Genomic DNA, 21,382 nt, shown 5'->3' with positions numbered 1-21,382 from the left:
CCTTGGGGCTTCCCTGGTAGTTCAGCTGGTAAAGAATCCACCTACATTGCAGGAGGCCCCAGTTCGATTCCTGGGTTGAGAAGATCCACTGGAGAAGGGACAGGCTACCCACTCCAATACTCTTGGGCTTTTCTGATGACTCAGCTGACTAAGAATCTGCTTGAAATGTGGGACACCTGGGTTTGATCCCTGGGTTAGGAGGAGGGAACAGCTACCCACTTTGTAAAGCACAATGAAACACGGTACAATAAAATGAGATATGCCTTTATGAGATCTTTCTAATTTTGTTTTTTTCTTAGAAAATTTCCTAGCTATCTTTACATATCATTTCACAATATGGACTTACTGTAACTTTGTTTATTTGTATACAGCATATAAATTCAAAACCCAAAATAAAAACTCCAAAAAGGAAGCATGCAAACAATACAATCCTCATGGTATGTTGTTTAGAATTCTGTTGAATATATAGATTCGTTTAGTGAGAAGTGACATATCCAGGGGATTATATCTTCCTATCAAAAAGCTTAAGATTTTTTTTTTGCAATTATTCAAATTCTCTTTTATGCTTCTTTATATATTTTTTAAAAAGATTTTTAATGTAGGTCTGATACAATACTTGTAAAATTCATATCTAAGTGATAAATTTGTTCATGTTTCATGTGATTTACAAGTAGCACACTTTTTCCAAATTGAAAGTTTGTGGCAAGACTGTGACAAGCCATCAGCACCATTTTTCCAAGAGTATTTGTTCACTTTGTGTCTGTGTCACATTTTGGTAACTGTTTTGATATCAAACTTTTCATTATTAATATATGTGTTATGGTGATCTATGGTCAGTGATCTTTGATGTTACTACCATGACTTGATGGAAACTCAGATCATGCTTAGCAAATTTTAGCAATAAAGTATATTTTAATTAAAGTATGTACATTTCTTTTTCAGAGAAAATACTACTGCACATTTAATAGATTGCAGTACAGTGTAAACATAACTTTTATATGAACTGAGGAACCAAAAAATTTGAGTAACAAGCTTTTATGCAATATTCACTTTGGCTGGCATCCAACTCACAGAATCTTCAAGATATCCCTTAAAAGGGATAGATGGTTATGCAATTTTAAAATATATCATATATATATATATATATAATTTTTGAAACTTTAATGTTGAAATTAATAAATATCTATATGGGCACTAGAGATAAATTAGACAAAAAATAAAACAGATTAAAAAGAAAATTTTATTCAAGCTTTACTTTATGATGATGATTCCATCTCAGATTATTGGGGAACACAAGGATAATTCTATAAATCATGTTGGATAAAATTAAAGCTAGTCCTTATCTCATTCCTTGTAATAAAATACATTTTGATGGAGGAAAGATTTAAAGTAAGCATAAAAGTTCTAGAAAGAAAGCACTGTGGACTTATTTATAAAATCAAAATGAGAAAGGCCTTTTTAAATTGGACATAAAATCTAAAAGCATTAAAAAATAGGTAACACATATTACATAGAAATAAAATATGTGTTTAAAAAATTACCATAAATAAAGTCAAAAGACCAATAGCAAACTAGAAAAAATTTTGCAACACATATAATAGATGCAAATTAAAGTTTTCAAATTTTCAAAAGGCATCTGTAAAATACTGAAGTAGAAGCAGCAAAAGCTATAAACAGGCAATATACAGAAAAGCAGTACAAATATGACCTAAATATATAAAATGATATTAAGCCTCACTAATAATTATATAGAAATAATTTATTCAGCAAAAAATTTGGAGCACCTTTTCTGTATATTGGGAAAACAATCATTAACAAAATGCACAAATCTCAGCCCTAGTAGAACTTATGTTTCAATGAACAAACTCTAGACCATAAGCAAAATAAATGAATAGAACATAATTTGTTAGACAAAGGTTGAGTGCTAAGGAGAAAAAAAAAAAAAAAAGCACAGAGAATGTGAGTTCTAAAAAAAGGGAGAGGACTGCAATGTTAAATGTGGCAATCAAAGGTGACCTCTAATAAAGGTGATAGTGGAGTACCAACTTTCACAATTTCACACCCAGAAGAAATGCGTGTGTGTGTGTGCAGCTAGAATCATATATAAGAATCTTTCTAGAATCATTATTGTTAAAAGTAGACAGTTTGAAATTACTCTATCAACATTTCAACACTAGAATGAACAAAGAAATTGAAACCACACAATAGAATTATATACAGTAATGAATCTGAATCTACTACAAATACAACAAAGCAACATATTGAAATATCAACAACTTAATGATAGAAAAACAGTTAGGTAAGAGAACCTCCAAGTATAAATTCAGGCAAAGCTCTTATAGGTATAAAATTTAGAATAGTGCTTACCTTTGGGGAGGAGTATTACATGGGAATGTCTTTAGTTTACAAGAAATGTTACATGTCTTGGCCTGGGTAGTAATCACACAATTGTACTCTCATGGGATAATTTCACTGAGTTACTCAACTACAATTTTTTTCTTTAAAAGTAGGTTATATTTCAATTTCAATAAAATTTTTAGAAAATTCTCTTTCTGGATACCCAGACTTCTTTTATTATTCTTGAGGTTTAAAAGATATACAGATGGCTAACAAACACATGAAAAGATGGTCAACATCATTCATTATCAGAAAGATGCAAATCAAAATCACAGTGAGGTACCATCTCACACCAGTCAGAATGGCTGCTATCAAAATGTCTACAAACAATAAATGCTGGAGAAGGTGTGGAGAAAAAGAAACCCTCTTACACTGTTGGTGAGAAGGCAAACTAATACAGCCGCTATGGAGAACAGTGTGGCGATTTCTTACAAAACTGGAAATAGAACTGCCATATGACCCAGCAATCCCACTGCTGGGGATATACACCAAGGAAACCAGATCTGAAAGAGATACGTGCACCCCAAGGTTCATTGCAACACTGTTTACAATAGCCAGGACATGGAAGCAACCTAGATGCCCATCAGCAGACAAATGGATAAGAAAGCTGTGGTACATATACACCATGGACTATTACTCAGCTATTAAAAAAGGATGCATTTGAATCAGTTCTAATGAGGTGGATGAAACTGGAGCCTATTATAGAGAGTGAAGTAAGTCAGAAAGAAAAACACCAATACAGTATACTAACGCATATGTATGGAATTTAGAAAGATGGGATGACCCTATATGTGAGACAGAAAGAGACACAGATGTAAAGAACAGACTTTTGGACTCTGTGGGAGAAGGCGAGGGTGGGATGATTTGAGAGAAGAGCATTGAAACATGTATATTACCATGTGTTAAATAGATCACCGGTTCAGGTTCAATGAATGATACAGGGTGCTCAGGGCTGGTGCACTGGGATGACCCAGAGGGATGGGATAGGGAGGCAGGTGGGAGGGGGGTTCAGGATGCAGGAACACATGTACATCCACGACTGATTCATGTGAATGTATGGCAAAAACCACTACAATATTGTAAAGTAATTAGCCTCCAACTAAAATAATTTAAAAAACTGAACTAGTTTTTATCTAGATATATTTATCTTTTAATTAGTTTTTCCAAATGTTAAGTAAGCATTTTGATCTGTATACCTAGGCCTTTCTCAGACCCAGAAAGCTTCTTCAGTGTTTTTCCTCTCTTGTTCAATAAGAAATATTAACATCTTTCATTTGATCTAGTGTCTCTAGTCTTAAATATATAGTCATTTTTATTGTCTTTATGCATTTGAATATTTCTGCTGCACTTTGAAGGTGATTACTATTTGTCTTTCTAATTAGTTATTTGATTTTCTGAATAATCATTCTACTGGTAATTTTCATCAAAATTGCTTTCCCACTTCCTAATGTAATAGTCATTAAGGCTGTTTGCGTACATTTAGTTTTCTCTTTTACAGGTCACAGAAATTATACTTTTTCCATTTAAAAAAAAACAGTCATGGTTATATGACTTTTAGCATACTCTCTCTCATAGAGAGTATGCTAAGAGTTGGTGGACCTAAATTTACATGTATAATTAAGTCATGCAACAACCTGAGAGGACAGAGGTCAAGTTGAGCTTAGTGCTGGAAGAGGAACATTGCTATGCCCCCTCCCTTCTCTATTCAGTATAGCTGCCTCACCAGAGGTTAATTTTCTGGAGCCAGGTTTGTGTTTGGCTGGAGCAGGTTCCTGCTGTCTGAGTCCAGTCCCCTAGTGGGGTCCACTGCATCAGAAACAAGCCCACATTGCACTAGAAATTAGCCTTTGCTTCCCTGGTGGGATTTGTGCTTTCTAAGACTCCTAAGCAAAACTTGAAGGCTTCCTGTATTGCTGTTTTGTAACTTTTGTTTTTCTAATATTTATAGTTACTTTAAATAATGTATGCGTGTGTGAATAAATCAAATAATCAGCTTGACTTCTCATAATTTCTATACTTCCTCATCCTATACTGTTCACACCCTTAGTCCCACCCCCCAGGAGCAACTTGATTTACCTTCAAAATTCTAAGCATTGTACTTATATCTCTGTCTCTTGATTTAAACACTCCAAATAAGTATTGATTGATTCACTAAAATAACAACAAAAAGCTTTGCTTTAAAAGCTTTGCTTTCTTCACTTCTCTTAGTGCTTGCTATGATTCTTCTCTTTGCTATTAGATTTATATTTAGTATTTTAAATATTTGTAACCCTATATTTATTTCCACAGTTCCTCTGCCCTTCCATTTTCCATTGTCTGTGTGCTATAATTTTCATTTACACTGTTTTTTTTTGTTAATATGTACATTCATTCTGTATCCACAACTAATTCTTACACAATTCATATTTAAATGTTTATATAATGTTTATATACTTACACAATGAGTCTTTGGAGTGACTAAAGTTGAAAACCATTTAAACATTATTAAATTGTTATAACTAAGTGCTAGGATTATATTCATTTTCTATGTGAAAATACCATAACACCTGAGCCACTTAGAAATTAACAGCATCAAGACAAAGATAAATTCTTTTATATTCCAACAGTTGCTTGAAACTGTTGGAACTAAATATTACCTTTCCTTTCAGTTTGAATATCACATCTTATCATGCCTCAAATTTGTTCAATTTTCTTAACCATACAATTCCTTTCAAGTGATCTTTTATCTTCAGAGATCTCCTTCCCATAGTCCATCCATCTCTTAAAGCACTGTTTACCTGATAGACCATTATCATTCTGAGATTTCCCTTCATTGCTGTTTCATTGTTCTTATGTTCTATTTGTATTTCTTAATCTACTCTCTCACATTGCTGGAGTACAAACTCAACTTACAAAATGAGATTTGGGAGGTGTGGCTAATCATTAGTTGGACTTCCCAGTTGGTGCTAGTGGTAGAGAACCTGCCTGTCAATGCAGAAGACATAAGAGATGCAGGTTTGATCCCTGGGTTGGGAAGATCTCCTGGAGGAGGGCATGGCAACCCACTTCAGTTTTCTTGCCTGGAGAATCCCATGGACAGAGGAGCCTGGTGGGCTAGGGTTCATAGGTTCATAAAGATCTGGACATGACTGAAGTGACTTAGCATGCTGCTCATTAGTTATGGGATAGGGTTACCTAGTTGCTTCCTTGATATCTATTCTTTTCTTACTTGGGAACAGAGTTCAACATTTTTTCAGACTGAAAAGTACCCAAATAAAACATCCCACCCTGAAGCCAGATGGGTCTGATAACTTAGGGTGGCATTACTGAATGTAATTCAGGGAAAACTTCTTAGATGGGTAAAAATAGCTGGTAAGCATTCTATGGGCTTTCCAGGTGGCACTAGTGGTAAAGAATCTGCCTGCCAACTCAGGAGACATAATGAGACGCAGGTTCAATCCTTGGGTTGGGAAGATCCTCTGGAGGTAAAAGTGAAAGTCGCTCAGTCGTGTCCAACTCTTTGCAACCTCATGGAATTCTATACAATCCATGGAATTCTCTAGGGAAGAATACTGGAATGGGTGGCCTTTCCCTTCTCCAGGGGATCTTCCCAACCAAGGGATTGAAACCAGGTACCGAGCTGAGCCACGGGGAAGCCCAAGAATACTGGCATGGGTAGCCTATCCTTTCTCCAGCAAATCTTCCTGACTGAGGAATTGAACTGGAATCTCCTGCATTGCAGTCAGATTCTTTACCAACTGAGCTGTGAGGAAAGACTGGAAAATCCTATGGACAGAGGAGCCTGGAAGACTGTGGCCCATAGTGTCACAAAGAGTTGGACACAACTGAAGTGACTAGCACACACACACATGCTTTGTAAACACAGATGTACCTACTTCTAACAGGAACACAGCAGCAACGAGAGGAAATCCAGTGGTCATTTGAAACATGAAGAGAATCTTGAGAATGGAAGCCAAACAACCTTGAGAATGGAAGCCAAACACTTTGAATAATAAAAGACAGAGGAAGGCCTGGTACTTGTTTGCAACATAGAACTGCTAAACCAGCCCTGTTACAATAAATTATGTTAAAATATACAGCTGCAGCTGCACGGCACTGGAGGGGCCATAAGGAGACACCCCACGTCCAAGGGCAGCGGAGAAGGCCCAGCAAGATGGTAGGAGGGGCGAATTCATGTTTAGAATCAAACCCATTCCCACCAGAGACGCTCAGAGGGCTCAAATAAACCTTGTGCGCACCAGGACCCACCACAGAGACTGAGACAGAACTGTGTTTGAGGGTCTCCTGTGGAGGCCAGGGCCACCAGTGGACTGCCGCAGGGGCAGGGGCTCTGGGTGCAGCAGACTTGGGTATGGCATAAGCCCTCTTGTAGGAGGTCACCAGTAACCCCACCATAGAGCTGCCAGACCTTACACAGAACTGGGGAAACAGAGTCTTGGAGGGCACAAACAGAACCTTGTATGCACCAGGACCCAGGAGAAAGGAGCAGTGACCCCAGAAGAGACTGACCCAGACTTGCCTGTGAGTGTCCAGGAGTCTCCAGCAGAGACATGGGTCAGTGGTAGCCTGCTGCAGGGTTAGGGCACTGAGTGTTTGGGACCTTTTGAAGGAGGTTGCCATTATCTTCACTACCTCCACCATAGTTTGGCCCCAGGTAAATAACAGGGAGGGACCACAGCTCCACCCATCAATAGAAAATTAGATTAAAGATGTACTGATCATGGCCCTGCCCATCAGAACAGACCCAGTTTCCCCCTCAATCAGTCTCTCACATCAGAAAGTTTCTATAAGCCTCTTATCCTTCTCCATCAGAGGGAAGACAGACTGAAAACTACAATCACAGAAAACTAACCAATCTGATCACATGGACCACAGCCTCGTCTAACTCAATGAAACTATGAGCCAGGCCAAGTAAGGCCACTCAAGATGGGTGGGTCATTGTGGAGAGTTTTGACAAAATGTGGCCCACTGGAGAAGGGAATGGCAAACCACATCAGTATTCTTGCCTTGAAAACCCCATGAAGAGTATGAAAAGGCAAAAAGACAGGACACTGAAAGATGAACTCCCCAGGTCAGTAGGTGCCCAATATCCTACTGGAGATCAGTGGAGAAATAATTCCAGAGAGAATGAAGAGACAGAGCCAAAGCAAAAACTACACCCAGTTGTGGATGTGACTGGTGATGGAAGCAAAGTCCGATGCTGTAAAGGGCAATATTGCATAGGAACCTGGAATGTTAGGTCCATGAATCAAGGCAAATTGGAAGTGGTCAAACAGGAGATGGCAAGAGTGAATGTCGACATTTTAGGAATCAGCAAACTAAAATGGACTGGAATGGGTGACTTTAACTCTGATGACCATTATATCTACTACTGTGGGCAAGAATCCCTTAGAAGAAATGGAGTAGCCATCATAGTCAACAAGAGTCCAAAATGCAGTACTTGGATGCAATCTCAAAAACAACAGAATGATCTCTGTTCCTGTTCAAGGCAAACCATTCAATATCACGGTAATCCAAGTCTATGCCCTGACCAGTAATGCTGAAGGAGCTGAAGTTGAACGGTTCTATGAAGACTGACAAGAACTTCTAGAACTAATACCCAAAAAGATGTCCTTTTCATTATAGGGGACTGGAATGCAAAAGTAGGAAGTCAAGAAACACCTGGAGTAACAGGCAAATTTGGCCTTTGAGTACAGAATGAAGCAGGGCAAAGGCTAATAGAGTTTTGCCAAGAGAACACACTGGTCATAGCAAACACCCTCTTCCAACAACACAAGAGAAGGCTCTACACATGGACATCACCAGATGTTAAATTGCAAAATCAGATTGATTATATTCTTTGCAGCTGAAGGTGGAGAAGCTCTATAGAATCAGCAAGAACAAGACAAGGAGCTGACTGTGGATCAGATCATGAACTGCTTATTGCCAAATTCAGACTTAAATTGAAGAAAGTATGGAAAACCAGTAGACCATTCAGGTATGAACTAAATCAAATCCCTTACAATCGTACAGTGGAAGTGAGAAATAGATTCAAAGGATTAGATCTGATAGACAGAGTGCCTGAAGAACTATGGGCAGAGGTTCATGACATTGTACAGGAGACAGGGATGAAGGCCATCCCCAAGAAAAAGAAATGCAAAAAAGCAAAATGGCTGTCTGAGGAGGCCTTACAAATAGCTGTGAAAAGGAGAGACATGAAAAGCAAAGGAGAAAAGAAAAGAGATACCCATTTGAATGCAGAGTTCCAAAGAAGAGCAAGGAGAAATAGGAAAGCCTTCCTCAGTGATCAATGCAAAGAAATAGAGGAATACAATAGAATGAGAAAGACTAGAGGTCTCTTCAAGGAAATTAGAGATACCAAGGGAAAATTTCATGCAAAGATGGGTTCGATAACAGAGGCAGAAGATATTTAGAAGAGGTGGCAAGAATACACAGACGAACTATATAAAAAATATCTTCATGACCCAGATAATCATGATGGTGTGATCACTCACCTAGAGCCAGACATCCTGAAATGTGAAGTCAAGTGGACCTTAGGAAGCATCACTACGAACAAAGCTAGTGGAGGTGATGGAATTCCAACTGAGCTATTTCAAATCTTAAAAGATGATGCTGTGAAAGTGCTGCACTCAATATGCCAGCAAATTTGGAAAATTCAGCAGTGGCCACAGGACTGGAAAAGGTCAGTTTTCATTCCAATCCCTAAGAAAGGCAATCCCAAAGAATGCTCAAACTACCACACAATTGCTCTCATCTCACATGCTAGTAAAATAATGTTCAAAATTCTCCAAGCTATGGTTCAACAGTAGGTGAACAATGAACTTCCAGATGTTCAAGCTGGTTTTAGAAAAGGCAGAGGAACCATAGATCAAATTGCCAACATCCGTTGGATCACCAAAAAAGCAAGAGAGTTGCACAAAAACATCGATTTCTGCTTTATTGACTATGCCAGAGCCTTCGACTGTGTGGATCACAATAAACTGGGGAAAATTCTGAAAGAGATGGGAATACCAGACCACCTGACCTGCCTCTTGAGAAATCTGTATACAGGTCAGGAAGCAACAGTTAGACTGGACATGGAAAAACAGACTGGTTCCAATAGGGAAAGGAGTACATCAAGGCTGTATATTGTCACCCTGCTTATTTAACTTATATGCTGAGTACATCATGAGAAACGCTGAGCTGGATGAAGCAAAGGACAGATTCAAGATTGCTGGGAGAAATATCAATAACCTCAAATATGCAAATGATACCATCCTTATGGCAGAAAGTGAAGAAGAACAAAAGAGGCTTGTGATGAAATTGAAAGAGAAGAGTGAAAAAGTTGGCTTACAACTCAACATTTAGCAAGGTAAAATTATGGCATCCAGTCCCATCACTTCATGGCAAATAGATGGGGAAACAGTGACAGACTTTATTTTTTTGGGGTTCCAAAATCACTGCAGATGGTGACTGCAGCTATGAAATTAAAAGACACTTACTCCTTGGAAGAAAAGCTATGACCAACCTAGAAAGCATATTAAAAAGCAGAGACATTACTTTGCCAACAAAGATCCGTCTAGTCAAAGCTATAGTTTTTCTAGTAGTCATGTATGGATGTGAGAGTTGGACTATAAAGAAAGCTGAGTATCAAAGAATTGATGCTTTTGAACTGTGGTGTTGGAGAAGACTTTTGAGAGTCCTTTGCACTGCAAGGAGACCCAACCAGTCCATCCTAAAGGAAATCAGTCCTGAATATTCATTGGAAGGACTGATGCTGAAGCTGAAACTCCAATACTTTGGCCACCTGATGCAAAGAGCTGACTCATTTGAAAAGACCCCAATACTGGGAAAGATTGAAGGTGGGAGGCAAAGGGGACAACAGAGGATGAGATGCTTGGATGACATTACTGACTCAATGGACATGAGTTTGAATAAAGTCCAGGAGCTGATGATGGACAGGGAGGCCTAGCATGCTGCAGTCCATGGAGTTGCAAAGAGTCAGACACCACTGCATGACTGAAAAGAACTGAACTGAAAATATACAGTTACTCGCTACCAATATATCTTATAGAAAGAGAGACATCATATCCCATTTGAGTAAATGCCATTTCTGATCTCTGTTGCTAGCTCCTGGACATAGTTATAATTGAATATTGTGTTAAAATTTCTAGACTTTTAAACATATAAAAATAATTCTGTCACACTTGGTTACGATATTTTGTGTTTATATATTTCAAGATTAAAATTTCTTTTCCTTCAATGCTATAGGCATTTTTCTATTCTAATATTTAGTATTAGAATATAATATAATTAGAAGTATAATTAGAAGTATTAATATACTTCTAATATTTAGTATTCTGGCAAGAATCTGATGCAAGTCTAATTTTCATTCCTTTAAGGACAATTTTTTTTTTTTTTCCTTTCTGAAAAATTTTAGGAGGCTTTAGTTCTCTTGATGCTCTAAAACTCACCCAGATTGTATCTGGATGTGAACACATTTGTCCTTTCATTATTTTATTTTTGTGAATGTAAGTGCATCATGCTTACATGTACTAGATGCAGTTTTAAAGTAGAGCTGATCCATGACAATAAAATAGAATCCAAGTGTTATCTTTCTTTAGTTCTTCCCTCATCCCCTGCTCTCTCTTTTCATCAATAAGCTTTCCAACCTATGTAGTAAAAACCCAACAAAATGTTATTGACTCACTTAATTTGAAATAACCAGGGCTAGTCAAACCTCAGGCATGGCTCTATTCCAGGTTCAGATGTTGTCAGTCTCCAATCTCTCCATCACTTGGTTCAGTTTTCTTCTTTGATTTTACTCTGATGGTAGTCTTCCAACAGCTCGATGCTAATGTTGATCTGCAATCAAGTCTAAAAGAAGAGAGTTGCCCAAAATTTAATCATGTCTGCTTGAGGGACTTACCATGACTAAGAGTTCACATGTTGAAATTAAAAATCCTACATGCTGCAACTGGAGATCCTATGTGTTGCACCTAAGACATGGACAGCCAAATAAATAAATATTTTAAAAATCACATCTGCTTGGCTTAGTGTATTTTCCATTACTGTTACAATCTCTGTTACCCTTTGTAGTACACAGGATTTGGACATGAACCTATCTCTTGAACCAAGTCATGGCAGCCAAAAGGATTCAGTTCTTCTATTGCTTACTCTGAGGGTATGGCAGATATTGCTAATTTCATTGAAAATCCATTCTCCTTTTCTTCCCTTATAAAGACAGTCTTGGATTGGCCTCATGGCTTCATTTCCAACCTCTGAAGCTATATGTGTCATTATGGTTGTGGTCTGATCAATAGCAAGTAAAATATGATGCATGCCACCTCAGGGAAGTGAACTTAAAGTAATATGATGGTATAGCAACAAAAATGATGGAGCCTAGAACTGTAACGCCAAAGGGCATAGTAACAGTCCCAGTCTCTCTTTAGTCTTAATTTACATGAAAAAATGAATTCTAACCTTGTTTTGGTTGTTGCATTGGGTTTTCTGTTATTTACAAATAAATTCAATATTTTTAATACAGTTACTGTCAGCTCCATCCCAACAATGTGTACTAACATAGACATATGTGGTTTACACACATATACACACATACGTGCAAGTGTGCTCAGTCATGTCCAAATTTGTGCAACCCTGTGGACTGTAGTCTGCCAGTCTCCTCTGTCCATGGGATTCTCCAGACCAGAATACTGGAGTGGGTTGCCATGCCCTCCTCCAGGGGATCTTCCTGATCCAGGGACAGAACTCCCATCTCTTATATCTCCTGCGTTGGCGGGCACATTCTCCTTTTTACATCTGAGCCGTTAGAGAAGCCCCATACACATGTACACCCAGAGAAATAAGAACTACTAAGTCATCTTTAGAGGATTAGTAATTATCTCTGATTAGGAAAATGCCCAAGAAGAACATGCAGTGTAGGCAGATAAAGTGTCAGGGATTATGCAATTAACCTTAGGTGAAGCAGTTGCCTTGTAGTAGGAGGTGTCCTGTTCAGTCCTCTGCTCCAGCTTTTGGGGGCCCTATATGTAGGAGATGTGTCTTGAACTGTGTTCCCTAAGGAAGTCATCCATCTCCAGTTTCCAGCACACACACCACTAGCTTTTCTCTATTTCAATACTGTTTGTCATTATAAATTGAATTTCAGATCATACCCTCACAGTTACCTGGAAGTCTACAAAACATTTTCCCATAAACTTATATAAAGCAATTCAATTATTAAAACCAATTGTTCTGTTTAAAATGAAAACCTTTAGAAGGCTGTCAGCTCTGTTGATATATATAGTGTTTGAAGGAACTTCTTTCCTTCTTAGTTTCTTTACTGGACAATTAATTGTCTTGAAAGTGGATTTGGGGGAAGGAAGTTGCATTAATTATTTTTTAAAAATATCAATATCCCTATTTAGAAAACTAGAGGAAAAAACTTTTCACTAGTTTTAAGATTTCCTTTACCAAGGAAATGCATTTTCCTTATTGTAATAATACTGAAACAGAAAATATAAATATATTTTTTTAAAAACTTACAAAGACAAACTTGGAAATAGACCAGAACTGGCAATTAAGAAAGCAGGGATTTACAACAAGCTCTTGCTCAGCAATTGTGTGCCCACAAAATAGTCATCTGAGAAACTGAGATGCTTCACATCCCTGTCATCTTATATCATATCTGGAATCAAACCCCTCCAACAGTCTAATTTTATCTGTGATCATAATCCCTACTGTGCACTGAGTTTCCTTTCTTTAAATCTCCAGTCCTAGCTCTCTCCCAACTCTGTAACAGTCTCCTTTGAGATTCCTATGTTAAAGCAGTTAAATTCTCCCATATACTTAGTTTTCTGAGGCCTTTCCCTTCACCTTCTTTTCTCAGCCTTACTTCACTTCTCCCATGACTCCACCATCTTTCCCCCACAACACTCACATTTCTACTCTTACTTTATGGCATTGTTCTATTCTCTGAGCCCATGGATGCATGATTGGCTCCTTGATCCTCTCCTAATCATTCATTCACTCTGTACTCTTCTTTGTCCCTTTATTAATAGCTTAAAACTCATGGTCCTTCACTCTAATCAATGTACAGCTAAGACTGATGTCTTCAATTCAGGCATGCCCTAATTTTTGATTCAAAAACCTAGAACACACCATCTTTCAATAAACATCCTGCTGAAAACTGGAGTACAAATTTATGCCACTAACACTGGGTTTCCAGACATAAACAAGCTTTTATCCCTTACAGTGAATGTACCCCTTTCCCATTGTATATACGTCATGTCGTTACAATTCAAATCTTGAATCCCACCACCCCTCTAGCCATTTTATGAGAAAATGGAGATTAGGCTATGGGAACTAAGTCTGTGTCCTGACCCTAAATCTACAAAGTCATTGGTAGCTGCAAACATCTCTTTCTCCTCCTCTTCTAACATAGAAGTTGTGTCCACATTCCTCCATAATATTATGTCCAGGGTCCTGTTCCCTCCTAAATCCTCAAAGACATGGGTCTATCAGTTATCCTCTAGGATTTCCAATATCTCCTTGAATCCTGCTCTTTCTTGTTAATATTTAGACATAGTCAAGCCATTCCTAATTAGAACAAATAAACCTCTTCTTACTTGTGTGTTTATCTCTCTGGAGCCCTTTCTCTTATTTTACTTACACCCTAATTTCTTTAAAGTGTTGAGTACACACATTGTTGCCACCTTCTTATCTCCCACTTAACTTCAACTTACTAATGTAGTTTTCATTCATCCTTTCAAGAAATCTGTTTTCACCAAGGGAACAAGTTCAGTTTAGTTCAGTCACTCAGTCATGTCTGACTCTTTGCAACCCCATGGACTGCAGAATGCTAGGTCTCCCTGTCCATCATTAGCTCCTGGAATTTACTCAAACTCATCTCCATTGAGTCGGTGATGCCATCCAACCATCTCATCCTCTGTCATCCACTTCTCCTCCCACCTCCGATCTTTCCCAGCATCAGGGTTCTTTCAAATGAGTCAGTTCTTCGCATCAGGTGGCCAAAATATTGGAGTTTCAGCTTCAGCATCAGTCCTACCAATGAATACTCAGGACTGATTTCCTTTAGGATGGACTGGTTGGATTTCCTTGCAGTCCAAGGGACTCTCAAGAGTCTTCTCCAACACCACAGTTCAAAAGCATCAATTCTTTGATACTCAGCTCTCTTTATAGTCCAACTCTCACATCCATACATGACTACTAGAAAAACCATAGCTTTGACTAGATGGATCTTTGTTGGCAAAGTAATGTCTCTGCTTTTTAATATGCTTTCTAGGTTGGTAATAACTTTCTAGGTCGGTAATAACTTTCTTTTACTTTCATGGCTGCATTCACCATCTGCATTGATTTTGGAACCCCCCAAAAAAAGTCTATCACTGTTTCCCCATCTATTTGCCATGAAGTGATGGGACTGGATGCCATGATCTTAGCTTGCTAAATGTTGAGTTTTAAGTCAACTTTTTCACTCTCCTCTTTCAATTTCATCACAAGGCTCTTTAGTTCTTCTTCCCTTTCTGCCATAAGGGTGGTGTCATCTGCATATTTGAGGTTATTGATATTTCTCCCAGCAATCTTGATTCCGTCCTTTGCTTCATCCAGCTCAGCGTTTCTCATGATGTACTGTGCATATAAGTTAAATAAGCAGGGTGACAATACACAGCCTTGACATATTCCTTTCCCTGTTGGAACTAGTCTGTTGTTCCATGTCCAGCTCTAACTATTGCTTCCTAACCAGCAACCTAGTCTTTTTAATCAGCTATTTAACTCCTTATCTTTCTTGCTGCTGCTGCTGCTAAGTTGTTTCAGTCATGTCTGACTCTGAGCAACCCCATAGACGACTGCCCACCAGGCTCCCCCATCCCTGGGGTTCTCCAGGCAAGAACACTGGAGTGGGTTGCCATTTCCTTCTCCAATGCATGAAAGTGAAAAGTGAAATTGAAGTCACTCAGTTGTGTCTGACTCAGCAACCCCATGGACTGCAGCCCACCAGGCTCCTCCATCCATGGGGTTTTCCAGGCAAGAGTACTAGAGTGGGTTGCCATTGTGACTTCTACAGAATTTGAAATTATCAATCATTTCTTCTTTCTTAAGACTCTGCTCATTTGATCACTTAATGTAATAATTTTATTTTTTCTAATAATTATCTTGCTGCTTTATTCACTTTCCTATTTGGTTCCCTCTCCCTATATTTATCCCTTTGATTGTGTAGCTGAAAATCATTTATATTATTCTCTTCTAACTCTAAGAAATTGATTGCTAACTACTTTGAAAACATCCATTAAAACCAACAAATAGAATGATTTTTACATTTAATGTCCAGAATTTGGGAGTTTCCCAGGTGGCACTAGTGGTAAAGAACTTCAATGCAGGAGACGTAAGAGACTTGGGTTTTATCCCTGGGTCTGAAAGATCCCCTGGGGGATGGCATGGCAACCCACTCCAGTGTTCTTAGCTAGAGAATACCATGGACAGAGGAGCCTGATGGGCTAGAGTCCATGAAGTCTCAAAGAGTTGGACATGATTAAAATGACTTAGCACATACAATGCAGTGGGATTTTTACTAACTTTCTGATATTCTTCCATGGGCCCCGCTTCACCCATTCCCATGAGTGTTCCAGTTCATGCTCATGTTCTCAAGAACCTCTTCTATGCTGTTTACTCTATGTCAGTATCTCCCACCACCATCTTCACCTCCCTTCTAAGCCTTACCTGGTTGCTTTCCCACACACCTCCCTCATTGTGTCAAGAGGAAACTAATGAGCTTCCTCCCTGCCACCAAATGTGATCCCACTTTCATTGCTGGTGCTGAAGATTCATGAGCTAAAGAGTTTGTTCTTATTGCTCTGTCCCTAGTGCCCAGAATAGTGCTGGGTACATGGTGAATTTTAATTAAATGAAGGAATTAATGTGTCTTAGCTCAAGAAATAGCTCTTTACCAAGCACTGGTACACCAGAAATCTGAGTCCACTTCCTTCCTCACAATATTGAGTTTTAACTCTAATTTCTTAATTTTATTTTTTCTCCTAGTACTACAATGTCATTCTAACTCCCCTCAACTCACTTCCTCTGTTCTATTCTCCTTAATATGTGTGTGTATGAATTACTCAGTAGTGTCCAACTCTTTGCAACTCCATAGACAGTAGTCTACCAGGCTCTTCTGTCCATGGAATTCTCCAGATGAGAGTACTGAAATGGGTTGCCATTCCCTCCTCCAGGGGATGTTCCCAACTCAGAGATCAAACCTAGGTGTCCTGCATTGCAGTCAGATTCTTTACCACCAGGGAAGCCCTCTTCTTAATATAGTTGGAGACAATTTCTAGAATGCAATTATGTTTACATGAATCTCCTTTTATTTTTGTCTAGTGATTCTGCATGGTTTTCAATTAAAGTCCAACCTTTCCCTCCCCGACAAAAAGGCTCATAATGGTCTTGCTCTTGCTTTCCTTTCCTTACCCACCTCACTGTTATTGACTGAATCAGATTCCATGCCTAATCTTGTCTTGTGAACATCTAATCTTGCTTCTCTGAACCTGTCTTGTTCTCTTCAACTTCAAGCAACTGCCCATGGCTCTGATAGCTTACAGTGATTGATGTTGGATTCATGATCTCCAAAGAAGATTTAGCTTTGGGACCAGGGACCAGGCTTGATCACTCAAGAGCTTTTGTGTAGCAGAGTTTTATCAAAGTGAAAAAAGGGACAGAGGAAGCTTCTGACATAGACATCAGAAGGGGGATGGAGAGTGCCCCCCCCCCACTAGTCTTAACAAGGCCTTATGGGCATTTACCAAATCCACTCCCACAACACACATCTTAAATTAACAAGATTAGAACTAACAATAGAAAGGTCTTACCAGACTCACTCCCACAATGTACATTTTAAGATGACAGGTTTAGTCAGAAGGTTCTTAAGAAGGAGAAACATGTCCTCAAGCAGAATAAGGATACATTGTCATATTGACTAAAACAAAGCAATGTAGAAAAAAGCCTTTGTCCTTTTCTCCTCCTTGAGAACTCAAGACCCCTCTCTCCTCCTCAGGGATCCCAGACTACTTATCAGCCTACCTAGGGACTGACTCTGTCAGCTGTGTGCCTAGAATATTCTCACCCTTCTGCCTCTGCCCGTGATTCATTCTTTCTGCTCTCTCCTTGGCTTCTCCCCTCTTCTCAACCGTCTTAAATAAAACTCCTCCCTGTTTCCATAGCTCTCTGTGTTCACTCTTTTCCTTCCACTTGTCACACCTGATTTAATTGTTTACAATAGCCACAGTACGCCCTATGAAATGGTAAGTTCCTTGATGCCAAAAACTGCCCTTATTTATATTTGTTTTCCTCATGTTCAGGATAGTGTTCCATAAACGTACATGGAGTGAATTAATCACATCTTTCTCAACTTCTGTCTCTGCTTGGTTCAACTCTCCCAGATGAAACTTTCTGTGTTTTGGATTAGTTCCTTGCCTTTCACTGTCACTTTCCAAATAAGCCTGGGCCATGGAAGATTGACTTAATGCAGGAAATGAATAGAATAAATGTGTACATAGATTGCATGCCTTGGTAATTAAATCATTAGCGCTGAATGCTAGCATTGAAATGAGAGCATGTTAACATATGTTTTTATTTGTCAGAAGCAATAAGTAAAGATGAAACCTAGCAATTATAGACTGTGACTCAAAAGGATTTTCCTGGGTGGTCTTCTATGAATCTTGAAGAAAAGAAAGCAAAAGGCAAATGTTCACCAGTGTTTCTCCTGACTTCTTTATTAAATGTAATACTGACCTTCAATACGGGGCATTGCTTTTAGGAATCAAACTGCTAGTATTTTGTTATGTTTAACACTGCTGTTTCAGACATTCATCAGCAGTTTTGTTCACCTTTTCTGACTGTTCTTCTGTGTTCTCACTCTTATGCTTCTCTGCCTTCTAGTCACCCCCTCACAACTCTGACAGCCTCAGCTCAACCTCATCTAGCATCTTTTTCACTCATCTCCTACAGGCCACTGACCCTCTGCATCTCACTCAGGTCCTCATCCACCAAGTAATGCCAGATTCATGTGGTGAAATGTTTATGAAATATTTATAAAATGTTAATGTGGAGATGTAACACATTTATTTTCAATGTTTTTTATTTGATAAATTCTGGACGTCTTGTTACAAAATATCAATGTTTCTGGTGATATTTTAGTAATGCATGAAACACTATTCGTGTTGTCATATTAGTGTTGACAACAGATATATATTTAGTGTTGTCATTTCTCTCAAGTATCAAAATAAACAACCCTACCCAGAGGACAGGCATCATTCTATCTTTAGAAATATATCCTTTTGTGGGGCTAAGTAGCTAACTGTCCTTTTCCACAACCAGAAAGAAGCAGCCCACCAAGTCCATCCTTCCTAAGCAAGATGTCTGGTTACTAATGAAACTGATTGAATCCTTGATGTTGAGATTGTCGTTTAGTTGCTAAGTTGTGTCCAACTCTTTTGTCAGCCCCTGGGCTATAGCCAGCCAGGCTCCTCCTCTGTCCATGGGATTGTCCAGGCAAGAATACTGGAGTGGGTTGCCATTTCCTTCTCCAGGAGATCTTCCCGACCCAGGACTGAAACCTGCATCTCCTGCAACGTCAGGTGGCTTCTTCACTGTTGAGCCAGAGGGGAGCCCAGATGTAGAGATATATGTTTTATGTACTTGCTTTATATACTTACTTTATATATCCAGGACACACTTAAGTGATTAATAAACCAATATCTTTGTTTTCAAAAGTAAAGTTAATTTGCTTAATATTTCAGTTCCTTGGGGGTGACAGGAAAACTTGTTATTACATGATTTAAATAGGAAGTATAGAGGTTTCTTCAACAGAACATAGAAGTATTAGTATCTCAGACTGTGCCTATATAAGAAAAGTATTTTCAATAGACGTGAATGGGTGAATTTAGCATACCATCAGAGTCTAACCTAATCTTAAATATTCTAAACTGAATCCCGCTGAGGAGATGAGAGAATGGTTCCTTTTTAAATCTTTAAAATATGGTTTCCTCCTTTAGCTGGAATGGCTACAACTCTGACCACATATTACTATCCAGCTTGGAGGATCACCAAAACCCAGGGTGTGGAGAGAGTAGAGTATAAACTCCATTTACACATTGCATGGGCAAAGTTTTTTTTTGGCCTTCTCAGTGATTGAACAATTTCTTGCTCAATACAATATAAATCACATAAGACATCTCTTCTAAGACTGCAGTTGGGTGTGAGCTTGGACCCCCAAGGAGAGCTGTAAGGGGATCATAAAGTTCTGAATTATGGACTTGAATAGCTGCTTGGTGGTGGCAGCAGCAGCTGTTTTAAAGAAAGGCCTCTATCCCACCATCCGTGTGGGCTAGTGGTAAAGAACCTACCTGCCCATGCTTGAGATGCAAAAGACATGGGTCTGATCCCTGGGCCGGGAAGATCCCCTGGAGGAGGGCAGGGCAACCCACTCCTGTATTCATGCCTTGAGAATCGCATGGACAGAGGAGCCTGGAAGGCTACAGTGCATAGAGTCGTGCAGAGTCGGACCTGGCTTAGTAAGTGAGCACATAGGAATGCAAACCACCCATATGATTCTTTCGCTCTCCGAGCCCCCTTTCTTGTCAATAACCAAGCAACATTTATTGATTGTGCAGAGGCTAAGGGCTAATTCTTTTCTGTAAGCTTATCCATCTGCCACTTTCCTTTTCACTCATATTGTCTCTCCAGGGTTTTATTTTGTTTTTATAAGCATCTTTCTATCTGCCTGCCTCTTCTCACCATATGGTAATTCTGATGTATATCTTTTTTGTTGGAGGAGGAATGTAAGACAACAGGACAGAACAGAGTCCCTAATGGAAAAAAGATTTAGAACTCATCACAGGATTGTATGATTTAATAATCGCTTCTTTCTCCAGCACGATTTTAATCACATTACTATTAACCATTTTTTCCCCTAAAATAAGGAAAAGTGATTTCCATAAACACAAATGCTATCTACAATCAATGTCTCCAATCTTTCTTACCTATCACCTTTCAACAATTCAATTGACGTCTTCCTTACTACCCAATAAAATTGTTTTGGTTAAACCACAAATGACTTACAACATAATGAGTCTCAAAATTATCTTTAATTCTCATCTTACTAGACTTCTCATGTGTGCATGCTGTGTCATTTAAATCACTCAGGATAATTCACTTCTCTTTTCCTGCATTATCATCTTCCATGATGTCATACATCTCTTAGATCCATCCCCACCACCCTGTAACTGCACCTCCTCACTCTCTTTCCTCAGCATCATTGCCTGCACTTGACCTGTAAATGAAGGGACTTCCCAGAGTTCTCCGTTTTCTCATCTCCCCATCTCTTCTCTGTTCCCTCCTATCTCTAATCGACCTCATCCAGTTTCACATACCACCTATTTGCTTATAGTTCCCCAAATTCTAGCTGAGATTCCTCTTTTGAGCACCAACTTTATGTCTGAGTACTTTCTTGACAGCTAACCTTGAATTACACTTGATTAAAACCAAACTCAAACAATCTCCACACCTTTCTCTCACTCAATTTTCTCATCTTGGGGGAATTATCTCCCCATAGTTATTCATGTCAATAATGTAGGAGTCCTTCTTTATTTCTTTTTCTTCAAGGTCCATATGGAATCATTCAGTTGTGAGTCATTATTGCCTCCCATGTATGTCATTAATTCACTGTTTTCTTTTTTTCCTCCCTCTTACCACTCTAGTTGCTTTATTGTTTTTTCTGGCTTGAAATTTGAGAAGAGTTGTCTTTTGCCATACAAGTTGTCTCTTCTGTTTGTACCCTTTCTATTTTGTTCTCTAGAAAACATCTATAGTGAGCTTTTAAATTTTTTAACATTGAGGATGTCACTGTATGGCTCATAATGCTCCAGATGTTTCCTATTTCCTGGTAATAAACCCACTGTCCTTAACTCACTTCCAAATTCCTTAAAGATCTGGCCCT

The sequence above is a fragment of the Odocoileus virginianus genome, chromosome 5 (assembly GCF_023699985.2).
Source record: "Odocoileus virginianus isolate 20LAN1187 ecotype Illinois chromosome 5, Ovbor_1.2, whole genome shotgun sequence".
NCBI classification, from domain to species: Eukaryota; Metazoa; Chordata; class Mammalia; order Artiodactyla; family Cervidae; genus Odocoileus; species Odocoileus virginianus.
Note: the sequence above shows the minus strand (reverse complement) of the source record.